General features: G+C 46.0%; 13 non-coding genes and 2 pseudogenes across 13 annotated transcripts; all 15 read left to right on the top strand.

Annotated features, from left to right (window-relative positions):
* Window positions 1-823: 823 nt before the first annotated feature.
* On the top strand, window positions 824-1,014 carry LOC141195473 (U2 spliceosomal RNA). The gene has a single exon (XR_012268062.1). It is a non-coding gene; the product is annotated as a U2 spliceosomal RNA (small nuclear RNA).
* Window positions 1,015-2,134: 1,120 nt separating this feature from the next.
* LOC141195472 (U2 spliceosomal RNA) lies at window positions 2,135-2,325 on the top strand. Its single transcript, XR_012268061.1, has one exon. It is a non-coding gene; the product is annotated as a U2 spliceosomal RNA (small nuclear RNA).
* Window positions 2,326-3,445: 1,120 nt separating this feature from the next.
* On the top strand, window positions 3,446-3,636 carry LOC141195470 (U2 spliceosomal RNA). The gene has a single exon (XR_012268060.1). It is a non-coding gene; the product is annotated as a U2 spliceosomal RNA (small nuclear RNA).
* Window positions 3,637-4,756: 1,120 nt separating this feature from the next.
* LOC141195469 (U2 spliceosomal RNA) lies at window positions 4,757-4,947 on the top strand. Its single transcript, XR_012268059.1, has one exon. It is a non-coding gene; the product is annotated as a U2 spliceosomal RNA (small nuclear RNA).
* A 1,120-nt stretch (window positions 4,948-6,067) lies between these two features.
* Window positions 6,068-6,258, top strand: LOC141195468 (U2 spliceosomal RNA). The gene has a single exon (XR_012268058.1). It is a non-coding gene; the product is annotated as a U2 spliceosomal RNA (small nuclear RNA).
* Window positions 6,259-7,379: 1,121 nt separating this feature from the next.
* On the top strand, window positions 7,380-7,570 carry LOC141196037 (U2 spliceosomal RNA). Its single transcript, XR_012268605.1, has one exon. It is a non-coding gene; the product is annotated as a U2 spliceosomal RNA (small nuclear RNA).
* A 1,123-nt stretch (window positions 7,571-8,693) lies between these two features.
* On the top strand, window positions 8,694-8,884 carry LOC141196152 (U2 spliceosomal RNA). The gene has a single exon (XR_012268717.1). It is a non-coding gene; the product is annotated as a U2 spliceosomal RNA (small nuclear RNA).
* Window positions 8,885-10,002: 1,118 nt separating this feature from the next.
* Window positions 10,003-10,118, top strand: LOC141196490 (U2 spliceosomal RNA; annotated as a pseudogene).
* A 524-nt stretch (window positions 10,119-10,642) lies between these two features.
* LOC141196219 (U2 spliceosomal RNA) lies at window positions 10,643-10,824 on the top strand. Its single transcript, XR_012268783.1, has one exon. It is a non-coding gene; the product is annotated as a U2 spliceosomal RNA (small nuclear RNA).
* Window positions 10,825-11,944: 1,120 nt separating this feature from the next.
* LOC141195957 (U2 spliceosomal RNA) lies at window positions 11,945-12,135 on the top strand. The gene has a single exon (XR_012268528.1). It is a non-coding gene; the product is annotated as a U2 spliceosomal RNA (small nuclear RNA).
* A 1,120-nt stretch (window positions 12,136-13,255) lies between these two features.
* LOC141195466 (U2 spliceosomal RNA) lies at window positions 13,256-13,446 on the top strand. Its single transcript, XR_012268056.1, has one exon. It is a non-coding gene; the product is annotated as a U2 spliceosomal RNA (small nuclear RNA).
* A 1,119-nt stretch (window positions 13,447-14,565) lies between these two features.
* On the top strand, window positions 14,566-14,681 carry LOC141196488 (U2 spliceosomal RNA; annotated as a pseudogene).
* A 524-nt stretch (window positions 14,682-15,205) lies between these two features.
* Window positions 15,206-15,387, top strand: LOC141196218 (U2 spliceosomal RNA). The gene has a single exon (XR_012268782.1). It is a non-coding gene; the product is annotated as a U2 spliceosomal RNA (small nuclear RNA).
* Window positions 15,388-16,507: 1,120 nt separating this feature from the next.
* Window positions 16,508-16,698, top strand: LOC141195465 (U2 spliceosomal RNA). The gene has a single exon (XR_012268055.1). It is a non-coding gene; the product is annotated as a U2 spliceosomal RNA (small nuclear RNA).
* Window positions 16,699-17,818: 1,120 nt separating this feature from the next.
* On the top strand, window positions 17,819-18,009 carry LOC141195464 (U2 spliceosomal RNA). Its single transcript, XR_012268054.1, has one exon. It is a non-coding gene; the product is annotated as a U2 spliceosomal RNA (small nuclear RNA).
* The last annotated feature ends 1,390 nt before the right edge of the window (window positions 18,010-19,399 follow it).

Genomic DNA, 19,399 nt, shown 5'->3' with positions numbered 1-19,399 from the left:
ACAGGTGGTGAGATAAGCTGCACAATATAATTGACCTTTCAGTATATTGTTGCACACACACCATCTATTTAGCAAATGCCCTTGTTATCAACAGCAGCCTTTTAAACTCACCTGAGCTAACAGGTATGTGAGCTGGTTACTCTGCTGCGCTTAAAATTTCTTTTTTGGTTTGCTACAATGCCTTTTCTGAAACATTGTCTCCCTCTGCTGGAACACTGACTTCTTTCATTTAATGCCTGCAGACTATAAAAGAGAAACCAACCCAAAAAGTTTGGTTGATTAGTCTGTGGCATTCTTTTAAACTGTTGCTTATGGCGGTCTCTGTGAGCTTCTCAGTGACATTCAGCCATCCAGGTATCCCGCCTGCAGTAGACGGAATGTGGCAATGGAACGCTGGCTGCGCGTGTCATAATAGGCTCTGAGCCTTTATATACCTGCGCACAGCAGCAGCCACCTTCAGTCTGCTGCTGGACAGCCAGCAGCAGCAGCAGCAGGAGAGGTAATTAATCAGCAACCCTCCTGCTAAGGGTAGACAGCTGCTCGTTCCACCCCCCCCCCCCCCCGCCTTAATTGGTTCTCCTCCCTTCCAACGGTGTTGAGGCGGGTGGGAACAGCCGGGGGTTGAGGGTACTGTGCTAAAAGAGGTGGAGTTATGCAGATCTAAAACGCGTGGATTGCAGCAGCAGCAAGCCGAAAAGTGCAGGCATGTGAGGGATCTAGAGGTTGACAGCATGTCTTCTTAACGGTAGTCCAGGTGGCCATCTCCACAAATGGACTTTTCAGAATCCTTGGGTGGCACCGTAGTCGGAAACTAATTCTGGTTATCGCTTCTCGGCCTTTTGGCTAAGATCAAGTGTAGTATCTGTTCTTATCAGTTTAATATCTGATACGTCCCCTATCTGGGGACCATATATTAAATGGATTTTTAGAACAGGGAGATGGAAAAAGAGCTTGCTCTGTCCACTCCACGCATTGACCTGGTATTGCAGTATCTCCAGGACCGGTGCACCCCTTCTTTAATGCAGTTTCTAAAATCAGAAAGAATTGAATTCAATGCTTTTTGTTCATTTTGCTTGTTTGTCGGATTTTGGGATGGACTCTTTGGCTTTGCTTTTCTTCTCCTCATTGGATTTTTCATGTTAAAAGTTGCAGAAGCCAGATGACAAGCTCATTTTGGTTCAACTTCAGCAACTGTGCATTGCATTGCCATGTAATGTAATGTAATGCAATGCTATCTATCTAGCTCTCCCTCTATACTTCCTTTTGGATAAACAGACATATTAGGCAAGCATTTTGGAGCTTTCACCTAAATAACTACAGGTGGTGAGATAAGCTGCACAATATAATTGACCTTTCAGTATATTGTTGCACACACACCATCTATTTAGCAAATGCCCTTGTTATCAACAGCAGCCTTTTAAACTCACCTGAGCTAACAGGTATGTGAGCTGGTTACTCTGCTGCGCTTAAAATTTCTTTTTTGGTTTGCTACAATGCCTTTTCTGAAACGTTGTCTCCCTCTGCTGGAACACTGACTTCTTTCATTTAATGCCTGCAGACTATAAAAGAGAAACCAACCCAAAAAGTTTGGTTGATTAGTCTGTGGCATTCTTTTAAACTGTTGCTTATGGCGGTCTCTGTGAGCTTCTCAGTGACATTCAGCCATCCAGGTATCCCGCCTGCAGTAGACGGAATGTGGCAATGGAACGCTGGCTGCGCGTGTCATAATAGGCTCTGAGCCTTTATATACCTGCGCACAGCAGCAGCCACCTTCAGTCTGCTGCTGGACAGCCAGCAGCAGCAGCAGCAGGAGAGGTAATTAATCAGCAACCCTCCTGCTAAGGGTAGACAGCTGCTCGTTCCACCCCCCCCCCGCCTTAATTGGTTCTCCTCCCTTCCAACGGTGTTGAGGCGGGTGGGAACAGCCGGGGGTTGAGGGTACTGTGCTAAAAGAGGTGGAGTTATGCAGATCTAAAACGCGTGGATTGCAGCAGCAGCAAGCCGAAAAGTGCAGGCATGTGAGGGATCTAGAGGTTGACAGCATGTCTTCTTAACGGGAGTCCAGGTGGCCATCTCCACAAATGGACTTTTCAGAATCCTTGGGTGGCACCGTAGTCGGAAACCAATTCTGGTTATCGCTTCTCGGCCTTTTGGCTAAGATCAAGTGTAGTATCTGTTCTTATCAGTTTAATATCTGATACGTCCCCTATCTGGGGACCATATATTAAATGGATTTTTAGAACAGGGAGATGGAAAAAGAGCTTGCTCTGTCCACTCCACGCATTGACCTGGTATTGCAGTATCTCCAGGACCGGTGCACCCCTTCTTTAATGCAGTTTCTAAAATCAGAAAGAATTGAATTCAATGCTTTTTGTTCATTTTGCTTGTTTGTCGGATTTTGGGATGGACTCTTTGGCTTTGCTTTTCTTCTCCTCATTGGATTTTTCATGTTAAAAGTTGCAGAAGCCAGATGACAAGCTCATTTTGGTTCAACTTCAGCAACTGTGCATTGCATTGCCATGTAATGTAATGTAATGCAATGCTATCTATCTAGCTCTCCCTCTATACTTCCTTTTGGATAAACAGACATATTAGGCAAGCATTTTGGAGCTTTCACCTAAATAACTACAGGTGGTGAGATAAGCTGCACAATATAATTGACCTTTCAGTATATTGTTGCACACACACCATCTATTTAGCAAATGCCCTTGTTATCAACAGCAGCCTTTTAAACTCACCTGAGCTAACAGGTATGTGAGCTGGTTACTCTGCTGCGCTTAAAATTTCTTTTTTGGTTTGCTACAATGCCTTTTCTGAAACGTTGTCTCCCTCTGCTGGAACACTGACTTCTTTCATTTAATGCCTGCAGACTATAAAAGAGAAACCAACCCAAAAAGTTTGGTTGATTAGTCTGTGGCATTCTTTTAAACTGTTGCTTATGGCGGTCTCTGTGAGCTTCTCAGTGACATTCAGCCATCCAGGTATCCCGCCTGCAGTAGACGGAATGTGGCAATGGAACGCTGGCTGCGCGTGTCATAATAGGCTCTGAGCCTTTATATACCTGCGCACAGCAGCAGCCACCTTCAGTCTGCTGCTGGACAGCCAGCAGCAGCAGCAGCAGGAGAGGTAATTAATCAGCAACCCTCCTGCTAAGGGTAGACAGCTGCTCGTTCCACCCCCCCCCCGCCTTAATTGGTTCTCCTCCCTTCCAACGGTGTTGAGGCGGGTGGGAACAGCCGGGGGTTGAGGGTACTGTGCTAAAAGAGGTGGAGTTATGCAGATCTAAAACGCGTGGATTGCAGCAGCAGCAAGCCGAAAAGTGCAGGCATGTGAGGGATCTAGAGGTTGACAGCATGTCTTCTTAACGGGAGTCCAGGTGGCCATCTCCACAAATGGACTTTTCAGAATCCTTGGGTGGCACCGTAGTCGGAAACCAATTCTGGTTATCGCTTCTCGGCCTTTTGGCTAAGATCAAGTGTAGTATCTGTTCTTATCAGTTTAATATCTGATACGTCCCCTATCTGGGGACCATATATTAAATGGATTTTTAGAACAGGGAGATGGAAAAAGAGCTTGCTCTGTCCACTCCACGCATTGACCTGGTATTGCAGTATCTCCAGGACCGGTGCACCCCTTCTTTAATGCAGTTTCTAAAATCAGAAAGAATTGAATTCAATGCTTTTTGTTCATTTTGCTTGTTTGTCGGATTTTGGGATGGACTCTTTGGCTTTGCTTTTCTTCTCCTCATTGGATTTTTCATGTTAAAAGTTGCAGAAGCCAGATGACAAGCTCATTTTGGTTCAACTTCAGCAACTGTGCATTGCATTGCCATGTAATGTAATGTAATGCAATGCTATCTATCTAGCTCTCCCTCTATACTTCCTTTTGGATAAACAGACATATTAGGCAAGCATTTTGGAGCTTTCACCTAAATAACTACAGGTGGTGAGATAAGCTGCACAATATAATTGACCTTTCAGTATATTGTTGCACACACACCATCTATTTAGCAAATGCCCTTGTTATCAACAGCAGCCTTTTAAACTCACCTGAGCTAACAGGTATGTGAGCTGGTTACTCTGCTGCGCTTAAAATTTCTTTTTTGGTTTGCTACAATGCCTTTTCTGAAACGTTGTCTCCCTCTGCTGGAACACTGACTTCTTTCATTTAATGCCTGCAGACTATAAAAGAGAAACCAACCCAAAAAGTTTGGTTGATTAGTCTGTGGCATTCTTTTAAACTGTTGCTTATGGCGGTCTCTGTGAGCTTCTCAGTGACATTCAGCCATCCAGGTATCCCGCCTGCAGTAGACGGAATGTGGCAATGGAACGCTGGCTGCGCGTGTCATAATAGGCTCTGAGCCTTTATATACCTGCGCACAGCAGCAGCCACCTTCAGTCTGCTGCTGGACAGCCAGCAGCAGCAGCAGCAGGAGAGGTAATTAATCAGCAACCCTCCTGCTAAGGGTAGACAGCTGCTCGTTCCACCCCCCCCCCGCCTTAATTGGTTCTCCTCCCTTCCAACGGTGTTGAGGCGGGTGGGAACAGCCGGGGGTTGAGGGTACTGTGCTAAAAGAGGTGGAGTTATGCAGATCTAAAACACGTGGATTGCAGCAGCAGCAAGCCGAAAAGTGCAGGCATGTGAGGGATCTAGAGGTTGACAGCATGTCTTCTTAACGGGAGTCCAGGTGGCCATCTCCACAAATGGACTTTTCAGAATCCTTGGGTGGCACCGTAGTCGGAAACCAATTCTGGTTATCGCTTCTCGGCCTTTTGGCTAAGATCAAGTGTAGTATCTGTTCTTATCAGTTTAATATCTGATACGTCCCCTATCTGGGGACCATATATTAAATGGATTTTTAGAACAGGGAGATGGAAAAAGAGCTTGCTCTGTCCACTCCACGCATTGACCTGGTATTGCAGTATCTCCAGGACCGGTGCACCCCTTCTTTAATGCAGTTTCTAAAATCAGAAAGAATTGAATTCAATGCTTTTTGTTCATTTTGCTTGTTTGTCGGATTTTGGGATGGACTCTTTGGCTTTGCTTTTCTTCTCCTCATTGGATTTTTCATGTTAAAAGTTGCAGAAGCCAGATGACAAGCTCATTTTGGTTCAACTTCAGCAACTGTGCATTGCATTGCCATGTAATGTAATGTAATGCAATGCTATCTATCTAGCTCTCCCTCTATACTTCCTTTTGGATAAACAGACATATTAGGCAAGCATTTTGGAGCTTTCACCTAAATAACTACAGGTGGTGAGATAAGCTGCACAATATAATTGACCTTTCAGTATATTGTTGCACACACACCATCTATTTAGCAAATGCCCTTGTTATCAACAGCAGCCTTTTAAACTCACCTGAGCTAACAGGTATGTGAGCTGGTTACTCTGCTGCGCTTAAAATTTCTTTTTTGGTTTGCTACAATGCCTTTTCTGAAACGTTGTCTCCCTCTGCTGGAACACTGACTTCTTTCATTTAATGCCTGCAGACTATAAAAGAGAAACCAACCCAAAAAGTTTGGTTGATTAGTCTGTGGCATTCTTTTAAACTGTTGCTTATGGCGGTCTCTGTGAGCTTCTCAGTGACATTCAGCCATCCAGGTATCCCGCCTGCAGTAGACGGAATGTGGCAATGGAACGCTGGCTGCGCGTGTCATAATAGGCTCTGAGCCTTTATATACCTGCGCACAGCAGCAGCCACCTTCAGTCTGCTGCTGGACAGCCAGCAGCAGCAGCAGCAGGAGAGGTAATTAATCAGCAACCCTCCTGCTAAGGGTAGACAGCTGCTCGTTCCACCCCCCCCCCGCCTTAATTGGTTCTCCTCCCTTCCAACGGTGTTGAGGCGGGTGGGAACAGCCGGGGGTTGAGGGTACTGTGCTAAAAGAGGTGGAGTTATGCAGATCTAAAACGCGTGGATTGCAGCAGCAGCAAGCCGAAAAGTGCAGGCATGTGAGGGATCTAGAGGTTGACAGCATGTCTTCTTAACGGGAGTCCAGGTGGCCATCTCCACAAATGGACTTTTCAGAATCCTTGGGTGGCACCGTAGTCGGAAACCAATTCTGGTTATCGCTTCTCGGCCTTTTGGCTAAGATCAAGTGTAGTATCTGTTCTTATCAGTTTAATATCTGATACGTCCCCTATCTGGGGACCATATATTAAATGGATTTTTAGAACAGGGAGATGGAAAAAGAGCTTGCTCTGTCCACTCCACGCATTGACCTGGTATTGCAGTATCTCCAGGACCGGTGCACCCCTTCTTTAATGCAGTTTCTAAAATCAGAAAGAATTGAATTCAATGCTTTTTGTTCATTTTGCTTGTTTGTCGGATTTTGGGATGGACTCTTTGGCTTTGCTTTTCTTCTCCTCATTGGATTTTTCATGTTAAAAGTTGCAGAAGCCAGATGACAAGCTCATTTTGGTTCAACTTCAGCAACTGTGCATTGCATTGCCATGTAATGTAATGTAATGCAATGCTATCTATCTAGCTCTCCCTCTATACTTCCTTTTGGATAAACAGACATATTAGGCAAGCATTTTGGAGCTTTCACCTAAATAACTACAGGTGGTGAGATAAGCTGCACAATATAATTGACCTTTCAGTATATTGTTGCACACACACCATCTATTTAGCAAATGCCCTTGTTATCAACAGCAGCCTTTTAAACTCACCTGAGCTAACAGGTATGTGAGCTGGTTACTCTGCTGCGCTTAAAATTTCTTTTTTGGTTTGCTACAATGCCTTTTCTGAAACGTTGTCTCCCTCTGCTGGAACACTGACTTCTTTCATTTAATGCCTGCAGACTATAAAAGAGAAACCAACCCAAAAAGTTTGGTTGATTAGTCTGTGGCATTCTTTTAAACTGTTGCTTATGGCGGTCTCTGTGAGCTTCTCAGTGACATTCAGCCATCCAGGTATCCCGCCTGCAGTAGACGGAATGTGGCAATGGAACGCTGGCTGCGCGTGTCATAATAGGCTCTGAGCCTTTATATACCTGCGCACAGCAGCAGCCACCTTCAGTCTGCTGCTGGACAGCCAGCAGCAGCAGCAGCAGGAGAGGTAATTAATCAGCAACCCTCCTGCTAAGGGTAGACAGCTGCTCGTTCCACCACCCCCCCCGCCTTAATTGGTTCTCCTCCCTTCCAACGGTGTTGAGGCGGGTGGGAACAGCCGGGGGTTGAGGGTACTGTGCTAAAAGAGGTGGAGTTATGCAGATCTAAAACGCGTGGATTGCAGCAGCAGCAAGCCGAAAAGTGCAGGCATGTGAGGGATCTAGAGGTTGACAGCATGTCTTCTTAACGGGAGTCCAGGTGGCCATCTCCACAAATGGACTTTTCAGAATCCTTGGGTGGCACCGTAGTCGGAAACCAATTCTGGTTATCGCTTCTCGGCCTTTTGGCTAAGATCAAGTGTAGTATCTGTTCTTATCAGTTTAATATCTGATACGTCCCCTATCTGAGGACCATATATTAAATGGATTTTTAGAACAGGGAGATGGAAAAAGAGCTTGCTCTGTCCACTCCACGCATTGACCTGGTATTGCAGTATCTCCAGGACCGGTGCACCCCTTCTTTAATGCAGTTTCTAAAATCAGAAAGAATTGAATTCAATGCTTTTTGTTCATTTTGCTTGTTTGTCGGATTTTGGGATGGACTCTTTGGCTTTGCTTTTCTTCTCCTCATTGGATTTTTCATGTTAAAAGTTGCAGAAGCCAGATGACAAGCTCATTTTGGTTCAACTTCAGCAACTGTGCATTGCATTGCCATGTAATGTAATGTAATGCAATGCTATCTATCTAGCTCTCCCTCTATACTTCCTTTTGGATAAACAGACATATTAGGCAAGCATTTTGGAGCTTTCACCTAAATAACTACAGGTGGTGAGATAAGCTGCACAATATAATTGACCTTTCAGTATATTGTTGCACACACACCATCTATTTAGCAAATGCCCTTGTTATCAACAGCAGCCTTTTAAACTCACCTGAGCTAACAGGTATGTGAGCTGGTTACTCTGCTGCGCTTAAAATTTCTTTTTTGGTTTGCTACAATGCCTTTTCTGAAACGTTGTCTCCCTCTGCTGGAACACTGACTTCTTTCATTTAATGCCTGCAGACTATAAAAGAGAAACCAACCCAAAAAGTTTGGTTGATTAGGCTGTGGCATTCTTTTAAACTGTTGCTTATGGCGGTCTCTGTGAGCTTCTCAGTGACATTCAGCCATCCAGGTATCCCGCCTGCAGTAGACGGAATGTGGCAATGGAACGCTGGCTGCGCGTGTCATAATAGGCTCTGAGCCTTTATATACCTGCGCACAGCAGCAGCCACCTTCAGTCTGCTGCTGGACAGCCAGCAGCAGCAGCAGCAGGAGAGGTAATTAATCAGCAACCCTCCTGCTAAGGGTAGACAGCTGCTCGTTCCACCCCCCCCCCCCCGCCTTAATTGGTTCTCCTCCCTTCCAACGGTGTTGAGGCGGGTGGGAACAGCCGGGGGTTGAGGGTACTGTGCTAAAAGAGGTGGAGTTATGCAGATCTAAAACGCGTGGATTGCAGCAGCAGCAAGCCGAAAAGTGCAGGCATGTGAGGGATCTAGAGGTTGACAGCATGTCTTCTTAACGGGAGTCCAGGTGGCCATCTCCACAAATGGACTTTTCAGAATCCTTGGGTGGCACCGTAGTCGGAAACCAATTCTGGTTATCGCTTCTCGGCCTTTTGGCTAAGATCAAGTGTAGTATCTGTTCTTATCAGTTTAATATCTTATACGTCCCCTATCTGGGGACCATATATTAAATGGATTTTTAGAATAGGGAGATGGAAAAAGAGCTTGCTCTGTCCACTCCACGCATTGACCTGGTATTGCAGTATCTCCAGGACCGGTGCACCCCTTCTTTAATGCAGTTTCTAAAATCAGAAAGAATTGAATTCAATGCTTTTTGTTCATTTTGCTTGTTTGTCGGATTTTGGGATGGACTCTTTGGCTTTGCTTTTCTTCTCCTCATTGGATTTTTCATGTTAAAAGTTGCAGAAGCCAGATGACAAGCTCATTTTGGTTCAACTTCAGCAACTGTGCATTGCATTGCCATGTAATGTAATGTAATGCAATGCTATCTATCTAGCTCTCCCTCTATACTTCCTTTTGGATAAACAGACATATTAGGCAAGCATTTTGGAGCTTTCACCTAAATAACTACAGGTGGTGAGATAAGCTGCACAATATAATTGACCTTTCAGTATATTGTTGCACACACACCATCTATTTAGCAAATGCCCTTGTTATCAACAGCAGCCTTTTAAACTCACCTGAGCTAACAGGTATGTGAGCTGGTTACTCTGCTGCGCTTAAAATTTCTTTTTTGGTTTGCTACAATGCCTTTTCTGAAACGTTGTCTCCCTCTGCTGGAACACTGACTTCTTTCATTTAATGCCTGCAGACTATAAAAGAGAAACCAACCCAAAAAGTTTGGTTGATTAGTCTGTGGCATTCTTTTAAACTGTTGCTTATGGCGGTCTCTGTGAGCTTCTCAGTGACATTCAGCCATCCAGGTATCCCGCCTGCAGTAGACGGAATGTGGCAATGGAACGCTGGCTGCGCGTGTCATAATAGGCTCTGAGCCTTTATATACCTGCGCACAGCAGCAGCCACCTTCAGTCTGCTGCTGGACAGCCAGCAGCAGCAGCAGCAGGAGAGGTAATTAATCAGCAACCCTCCTGCTAAGGGTAGACAGCTGCTCGTTCCACCCCCCCCGCCTTAATTGGTTCTCCTCCCTTCCAACGGTGTTGAGGCGGGTGGGAACAGCCGGGGGTTGAGGGTACTGTGCTAAAAGAGGTGGAGTTATGCAGATCTAAAACGCGTGGATTGCAGCAGCAGCAAGCCGAAAAGTGCAGGCATGTGAGGGATCTAGAGGTTGACAGCATGTCTTCTTAACGGGAGTCCAGGTGGCCATCTCCACAAATGGACTTTTCAGAATCCTTGGGTGGCACCGTAGTCGGAAAAAAATTCTGGTTATCGCTTCTCGGCCTTTTGGCTAAGATCAAGTGTAGTATCTTTCGAAAAGGCAGTTTTGTCCTTGGGCTGCCCTAGTAAATTGATGCATATTACACACTGGTTTGGTGCACTTGTTAGTACGCCAGGTGGCTCATAGAATTATCTGATGGAAAACATGGCCCTCCAGGATCGAAGTCACTAGGCTGGGTAAGTGTGAGGGCTTTGGAGCAATGTGCCCCAGGAGTAGGCGCCCTGGTGGGAGTCCAAGCTTACTGGGACTGGGAACCCCAGAAAGACTTGGCTTCGTAGCACGCCGCACCTTTGCCAATCATACTTTCTGAGCAACCCCCCCTATTCCTGGCCTCCGGGCTAGGAAGGGGAATTTTTATAAACCCGGTCGGAGGTCCGGTCAGCTTTGGGCTGAGAAACCAACACAGGCTCCAGCTCCACTAGGGTGGCAGCCTAGATGGAAGCTGGGAGCACGAAAACGGCTCTTCTCCGGCTTCGGCTAGGGAGAGTATCGGAGATCCCTGACCCTCGCTGTGGCCTTCTGGCTCGGAGGGATGGGGATGGTTTATTGGGGACCCTCTCCTCCGGGATGGGTCCACATGAATCCTCGCCTCGTGCGCTGTTTTGGTGTGACTTCGGTCACATTTTTCAGTGCCTTGGATGCAGCTTCAATCAAAAAATCTGTTCTTATCAGTTTAATATCTGATACGTCCCCTATCTGGGGACCATATATTAAATGGATTTTTAGAACAGGGAGATGGAAAAAGAGCTTGCTCTGTCCACTCCACGCATTGACCTGGTATTGCAGTATCTCCAGGACCGGTGCACCCCTTCTTTAATGCAGTTTCTAAAATCAGAAAGAATTGAATTCAATGCTTTTTGTTCATTTTGCTTGTTTGTCGGATTTTGGGATGGACTCTTTGGCTTTGCTTTTCTTCTCCTCATTGGATTTTTCATGTTAAAAGTTGCAGAAGCCAGATGACAAGCTCATTTTGGTTCAACTTCAGCAACTGTGCATTGCATTGCCATGTAATGTAATGTAATGCAATGCTATCTATCTAGCTCTCCCTCTATACTTCCTTTTGGATAAACAGACATATTAGGCAAGCATTTTGGAGCTTTCACCTAAATAACTACAGGTGGTGAGATAAGCTGCACAATATAATTGACCTTTCAGTATATTGTTGCACACACACCATCTATTTAGCAAATGCCCCTTGTTATCAACAGCAGCCTTTTAAACTCACCTGAGCTAACAGGTATGTGAGCTGGTTACTCTGCTGCGCTTAAAATTTCTTTTTTGGTTTGCTACAATGCCTTTTCTGAAACGTTGTCTCCCTCTGCTGGAACACTGACTTCTTTCATTTAATGCCTGCAGACTATAAAAGAGAAACCAACCCAAAAAGTTTGGTTGATTAGTCTGTGGCATTCTTTTAAACTGTTGCTTATGGCGGTCTCTGTGAGCTTCTCAGTGACATTCAGCCATCCAGGTATCCCGCCTGCAGTAGACGGAATGTGGCAATGGAACGCTGGCTGCGCGTGTCATAATAGGCTCTGAGCCTTTATATACCTGCGCACAGCAGCAGCCACCTTCAGTCTGCTGCTGGACAGCCAGCAGCAGCAGCAGCAGGAGAGGTAATTAATCAGCAACCCTCCTGCTAAGGGTAGACAGCTGCTCGTTCCACCCCCCCCCGCCTTAATTGGTTCTCCTCCCTTCCAACGGTGTTGAGGCGGGTGGGAACAGCCGGGGGTTGAGGGTACTGTGCTAAAAGAGGTGGAGTTATGCAGATCTAAAACGCGTGGATTGCAGCAGCAGCAAGCCGAAAAGTGCAGGCATGTGAGGGATCTAGAGGTTGACAGCATGTCTTCTTAACGGGAGTCCAGGTGGCCATCTCCACAAATGGACTTTTCAGAATCCTTGGGTGGCACCGTAGTCGGAAACCAATTCTGGTTATCGCTTCTCGGCCTTTTGGCTAAGATCAAGTGTAGTATCTGTTCTTATCAGTTTAATATCTGATACGTCCCCTATCTGGGGACCATATATTAAATGGATTTTTAGAACAGGGAGATGGAAAAAGAGCTTGCTCTGTCCACTCCACACATTGACCTGGTATTGCAGTATCTCCAGGACCGGTGCACCCCTTCTTTAATGCAGTTTCTAAAATCAGAAAGAATTGAATTCAATGCTTTTTGTTCATTTTGCTTGTTTGTCGGATTTTGGGATGGACTCTTTGGCTTTGCTTTTCTTCTCCTCATTGGATTTTTCATGTTAAAAGTTGCAGAAGCCAGATGACAAGCTCATTTTGGTTCAACTTCAGCAACTGTGCATTGCATTGCCATGTAATGTAATGTAATGCAATGCTATCTATCTAGCTCTCCCTCTATACTTCCTTTTGGATAAACAGACATATTAGGCAAGCATTTTGGAGCTTTCACCTAAATAACTACAGGTGGTGAGATAAGCTGCACAATATAATTGACCTTTCAGTATATTGTTGCACACACACCATCTATTTAGCAAATGCCCTTGTTATCAACAGCAGCCTTTTAAACTCACCTGAGCTAACAGGTATGTGAGCTGGTTACTCTGCTGCGCTTAAAATTTCTTTTTTGGTTTGCTACAATGCCTTTTCTGAAACGTTGTCTCCCTCTGCTGGAACACTGACTTCTTTCATTTAATGCCTGCAGACTATAAAAGAGAAACCAACCCAAAAAGTTTGGTTGATTAGTCTGTGGCATTCTTTTAAACTGTTGCTTATGGCGGTCTCTGTGAGCTTCTCAGTGACATTCAGCCATCCAGGTATCCCGCCTGCAGTAGACGGAATGTGGCAATGGAACGCTGGCTGCGCGTGTCATAATAGGCTCTGAGCCTTTATATACCTGCGCACAGCAGCAGCCACCTTCATTCTGCTGCTGGACAGCCAGCAGCAGCAGCAGCAGGAGAGGTAATTAATCAGCAACCCTCCTGCTAAGGGTAGACAGCTGCTCGTTCCACCCCCCCCCCGCCTTAATTGGTTCTCCTCCCTTCCAACGGTGTTGAGGCGGGTGGGAACAGCCGGGGGTTGAGGGTACTGTGCTAAAAGAGGTGGAGTTATGCAGATCTAAAACGCGTGGATTGCAGCAGCAGCAAGCCGAAAAGTGCAGGCATGTGAGGGATCTAGAGGTTGACAGCATGTCTTCTTAACGGGAGTCCAGGTGGCCATCTCCACAAATGGACTTTTCAGAATCCTTGGGAGGCACCGTAGTCGGAAACCAATTCTGGTTATCGCTTCTCGGCCTTTTGGCTAAGATCAAGTGTAGTATCTGTTCTTATCAGTTTAATATCTGATACGTCCCCTATCTGGGGACCATATATTAAATGGATTTTTAGAACAGGGAGATGGAAAAAGAGCTTGCTCTGTCCACTCCACGCATTGACCTGGTATTGCAGTATCTCCAGGACCGGTGCACCCCTTCTTTAATGCAGTTTCTAAAATCAGAAAGAATTGAATTCAATGCTTTTTGTTCATTTTGCTTGTTTGTCGGATTTTGGGATGGACTCTTTGGCTTTGCTTTTCTTCTCCTCATTGGATTTTTCATGTTAAAAGTTGCAGAAGCCAGATGACAAGCTCATTTTGGTTCAACTTCAGCAACTGTGCATTGCATTGCCATGTAATGTAATGTAATGCAATGCTATCTATCTAGCTCTCCCTCTATACTTCCTTTTGGATAAACAGACATATTAGGCAAGCATTTTGGAGCTTTCACCTAAATAACTACAGGTGGTGAGATAAGCTGCACAATATAATTGACCTTTCAGTATATTGTTGCACACACACCATCTATTTAGCAAATGCCCTTGTTATCAACAGCAGCCTTTTAAACTCACCTGAGCTAACAGGTATGTGAGCTGGTTACTCTGCTGCGCTTAAAATTTCTTTTTTGGTTTGCTACAATGCCTTTTCTGAAACGTTGTCTCCCTCTGCTGGAACACTGACTTCTTTCATTTAATGCCTGCAGACTATAAAAGAGAAACCAACCCAAAAAGTTTGGTTGATTAGTCTGTGGCATTCTTTTAAACTGTTGCTTATGGCGGTCTCTGTGAGCTTCTCAGTGACATTCAGCCATCCAGGTATCCCGCCTGCAGTAGACGGAATGTGGCAATGGAACGCTGGCTGCGTGTGTCATAATAGGCTCTGAGCCTTTATATACCTGCGCACAGCAGCAGCCACCTTCAGTCTGCTGCTGGACAGCCAGCAGCAGCAGCAGCAGGAGAGGTAATTAATCAGCAACCCTCCTGCTAAGGGTAGACAGCTGCTCGTTCCACCCCCCCCCGCCTTAATTGGTTCTCCTCCCTTCCAACGGTGTTGAGGCGGGTGGGAACAGCCGGGGGTTGAGGGTACTGTGCTAAAAGAGGTGGAGTTATGCAGATCTAAAACGCGTGGATTGCAGCAGCAGCAAGCCGAAAAGTGCAGGCATGTGAGGGATCTAGAGGTTGACAGCATGTCTTCTTAACGGGAGTCCAGGTGGCCATCTCCACAAATGGACTTTTCAGAATCCTTGGGTGGCACCGTAGTCGGAAAAAAATTCTGGTTATCGCTTCTCGGCCTTTTGGCTAAGATCAAGTGTAGTATCTTTCGAAAAGGCAGTTTTGTCCTTGGGCTGCCCTAGTAAATTGATGCATATTACACACTGGTTTGGTGCACTTGTTAGTACGCCAGGTGGCTCATAGAATTATCTGATGGAAAACATGGCCCTCCAGGATCGAAGTCACTAGGCTGGGTAAGTGTGAGGGCTTTGGAGCAATGTGCCCCAGGAGTAGGCGCCCTGGTGGGAGTCCAAGCTTACTGGGACTGGGAACCCCAGAAAGACTTGGCTTCGTAGCACGCCGCACCTTTGCCAATCATACTTTCTGAGCAACCCCCCCTATTCCTGGCCTCCGGGCTAGGAAGGGGAATTTTTATAAACCCGGTCGGAGGTCCGGTCAGCTTTGGGCTGAGAAACCAACACAGGCTCCAGCTCCACTAGGGTGGCAGCCTAGATGGAAGCTGGGAGCACGAAAACGGCTCTTCTCCGGCTTCGGCTAGGGAGAGTATCGGAGATCCCTGACCCTCGCTGTGGCCTTCTGGCTCGGAGGGATGGGGATGGTTTATTGGGGACCCTCTCCTCCGGGATGGGTCCACATGAATCCTCGCCTCGTGCGCTGTTTTGGTGTGACTTCGGTCACATTTTTCAGTGCCTTGGATGCAGCTTCAATCAAAAAATCTGTTCTTATCAGTTTAATATCTGATACGTCCCCTATCTGGGGACCATATATTAAATGGATTTTTAGAACAGGGAGATGGAAAAAGAGCTTGCTCTGTCCACTCCACGCATTGACCTGGTATTGCAGTATCTCCAGGACCGGTGCACCCCTTCTTTAATGCAGTTTCTAAAATCAGAAAGAATTGAATTCAATGCTTTTTGTTCATTTTGCTTGTTTGTCGGATTTTGGGATGGACTCTTTGGCTTTGCTTTTCTTCTCCTCATTGGATTTTTCATGTTAAAAGTTGCAGAAGCCAGATGACAAGCTCATTTTGGTTCAACTTCAGCAACTGTGCATTGCATTGCCATGTAATGTAATGTAATGCAATGCTATCTATCTAGCTCTCCCTCTATACTTCCTTTTGGATAAACAGACATATTAGGCAAGCATTTTGGAGCTTTCACCTAAATAACTACAGGTGGTGAGATAAGCTGCACAATATAATTGACCTTTCAGTATATTGTTGCACACACACCATCTATTTAGCAAATGCCCTTGTTATCAACAGCAGCCTTTTAAACTCACCTGAGCTAACAGGTATGTGAGCTGGTTACTCTGCTGCGCTTAAAATTTCTTTTTTGGTTTGCTACAATGCCTTTTCTGAAACGTTGTCTCCCTCTGCTGGAACACTGACTTCTTTCATTTAATGCCAGCAGACTATAAAAGAGAAACCAACCCAAAAAGTTTGGTTGATTAGTCTGTGGCATTCTTTTAAACTGTTGCTTATGGCGGTCTCTGTGAGCTTCTCAGTGACATTCAGCCATCCAGGTATCCCGCCTGCAGTAGACGGAATGTGGCAATGGAACGCTGGCTGCGCGTGTCATAATAGGCTCTGAGCCTTTATATACCTGCGCACAGCAGCAGCCACCTTCAGTCTGCTGCTGGACAGCCAGCAGCAGCAGCAGCAGGAGAGGTAATTAATCAGCAACCCTCCTGCTAAGGGTAGACAGCTGCTCGTTCCACCCCCCCCCCGCCTTAATTGGTTCTCCTCCCTTCCAACGGTGTTGAGGCGGGTGGGAACAGCCGGGGGTTGAGGGTACTGTGCTAAAAGAGGTGGAGTTATGCAGATCTAAAACGCGTGGATTGCAGCAGCAGCAAGCCGAAAAGTGCAGGCATGTGAGGGATCTAGAGGTTGACAGCATGTCTTCTTAACGGGAGTCCAGGTGGCCATCTCCACAATTGGACTTTTCAGAATCCTTGGGTGGCACCGTAGTCGGAAACCAATTCTGGTTATCGCTTCTCGGCCTTTTGGCTAAGATCAAGTGTAGTATCTGTTCTTATCAGTTTAATATCTGATACGTCCCCTATCTGGGGACCATATATTAAATGGATTTTTAGAACAGGGAGATGGAAAAAGAGCTTGCTCTGTCCACTCCACGCATTGACCTGGTATTGCAGTATCTCCAGGACCGGTGCACCCCTTCTTTAATGCAGTTTCTAAAATCAGAAAGAATTGAATTCAATGCTTTTTGTTCATTTTGCTTGTTTGTCGGATTTTGGGATGGACTCTTTGGCTTTGCTTTTCTTCTCCTCATTGGATTTTTCATGTTAAAAGTTGCAGAAGCCAGATGACAAGCTCATTTTGGTTCAACTTCAGCAACTGTGCATTGCATTGCCATGTAATGTAATGTAATGCAATGCTATCTATCTAGCTCTCCCTCTATACTTCCTTTTGGATAAACAGACATATTAGGCAAGCATTTTGGAGCTTTCACCTAAATAACTACAGGTGGTGAGATAAGCTGCACAATATAATTGACCTTTCAGTATATTGTTGCACACACACCATCTATTTAGCAAATGCCCTTGTTATCAACAGCAGCCTTTTAAACTCACCTGAGCTAACAGGTATGTGAGCTGGTTACTCTGCTGCGCTTAAAATTTCTTTTTTGGTTTGCTACAATGCCTTTTCTGAAACGTTGTCTCCCTCTGCTGGAACACTGACTTCTTTCATTTAATGCCTGCAGACTATAAAAGAGAAACCAACCCAAAAAGTTTGGTTGATTAGTCTGTGGCATTCTTTTAAACTGTTGCTTATGGCGGTCTCTGTGAGCTTCTCAGTGACATTCAGCCATCCAGGTATCCCGCCTGCAGTAGACGGAATGTGGCAATGGAACGCTGGCTGCGCGTGTCATAATAGGCTCTGAGCCTTTATATACCTGCGCACAGCAGCAGCCACCTTCAGTCTGCTGCTGGACAGCCAGCAGCAGCAGCAGCAGGAGAGGTAATTAATCAGCAACCCTCCTGCTAAGGGTAGACAGCTGCTCGTTCCACCCCCCCCCCGCCTTAATTGGTTCTCCTCCCTTCCAACGGTGTTGAGGCGGGTGGGAACAGCCGGGGGTTGAGGGTACTGTGCTAAAAGAGGTGGAGTTATGCAGATCTAAAACGCGTGGATTGCAGCAGCAGCAAGCCGAAAAGTGCAGGCATGTGAGGGATCTAGAGGTTGACAGCATGTCTTCTTAACGGGAGTCCAGGTGGCCATCTCCACAAATGGACTTTTCAGAATCCTTGGGTGGCACCGTAGTCGGAAACCAATTCTGGTTATCGCTTCTCGGCCTTTTGGCTAAGATCAAGTGTAGTATCTGTTCTTATCAGTTTAATATCTGATACGTCCCCTATCTGGGGACCATATATTAAATGGATTTTTAGAACAGGGAGATGGAAAAAGAGCTTGCTCTGTCCACTCCACGCATTGACCTGGTATTGCAGTATCTCCAGGACCGGTGCACCCCTTCTTTAATGCAGTTTCTAAAATCAGAAAGAATTGAATTCAATGCTTTTTGTTCATTTTGCTTGTTTGTCGGATTTTGGGATGGACTCTTTGGCTTTGCTTTTCTTCTCCTCATTGGATTTTTCATGTTAAAAGTTGCAGAAGCCAGATGACAAGCTCATTTTGGTTCAACTTCAGCAACTGTGCATTGCATTGCCATGTAATGTAATGTAATGCAATGCTATCTATCTAGCTCTCCCTCTATACTTCCTTTTGGATAAACAGACATATTAGGCAAGCATTTTGGAGCTTTCACCTAAATAACTACAGGTGGTGAGATAAGCTGCACAATATAATTGACCTTTCAGTATATTGTTGCACACACACCATCTATTTAGCAAATGCCCTTGTTATCAACAGCAGCCTTTTAAACTCACCTGAGCTAACAGGTATGTGAGCTGGTTACTCTGCTGTGCTTAAAATTTCTTTTTTGGTTTGCTACAATGCCTTTTCTGAAACGTTGTCTCCCTCTGCTGGAACACTGACTTCTTTCATTTAATGCCTGCAGACTATAAAAGAGAAACCAACCCAAAAAGTTTGGTTGATTAGTCTGTGGCATTCTTTTAAACTGTTGCTTATGGCGGTCTCTGTGAGCTTCTCAGTGACATTCAGCCATCCAGGTATCCCGCCTGCAGTAGACGGAATGTGGCAATGGAACGCTGGCTGCGCGTGTCATAATAGGCTCTGAGCCTTTATATACCTGCGCACAGCAGCAGCCACCTTCAGTCTGCTGCTGGACAGCCAGCAGCAGCAGCAGCAGGAGAGGTAATTAATCAACAACCCTCCTGCTAAGGGTAGACAGCTGCTCGTTCCACCCCCCCCCGCCTTAATTGGTTCTCCTCCCTTCCAACGGTGTTGAGGCGGGTGGGAACAGCCGGGGGTTGAGGGTACTGTGCTAAAAGAGGTGGAGTTATGCAGATCTAAAACGCGTAGATTGCAGCAGCAGCAAGCCGAAAAGTGCAGGCATGTGAGGGATCTAGAGGTTGATGTAGCACCCTGAGGATTCGGCTGCTACAGGGGTATTGCACCTCATCCCAGAGGTGTGATATTCCACTCCCGGGCAAGGATGGAGAGTGGAACTGAGCTCGGTAGGCTGCATGCACTACACACATCCCATTTCCGGAGGGCAGACCAACGGTACTCCCACTTAGAAATGTGCAGGTACGACCGAGTCTGTCCTTGGCTGGAGTGGGAGGGGGTTGGAACATCCCATGTAGTGTAGGGGCAGATAGGGGGTGCAGTCTGGGTAGTGATAGGAGCTCATTGGGTGCTGGTCACCTGAGCTCACACATAGAGGGATATAAAAGGAGGGCACCAACTAAGAACAGGGTCAGATGCAGAGAACAAGTCAGAT

Source organism: Phyllobates terribilis, unplaced genomic scaffold, assembly GCF_046119375.1.
Source record: "Phyllobates terribilis strain yellow unplaced genomic scaffold, ASM4611937v1 Scaffold_74__1_contigs__length_7073193, whole genome shotgun sequence".
Classification (NCBI taxonomy): Eukaryota; Metazoa; Chordata; class Amphibia; order Anura; family Dendrobatidae; genus Phyllobates; species Phyllobates terribilis.
This window is presented reverse-complemented; position numbering and strand designations above follow the sequence as displayed.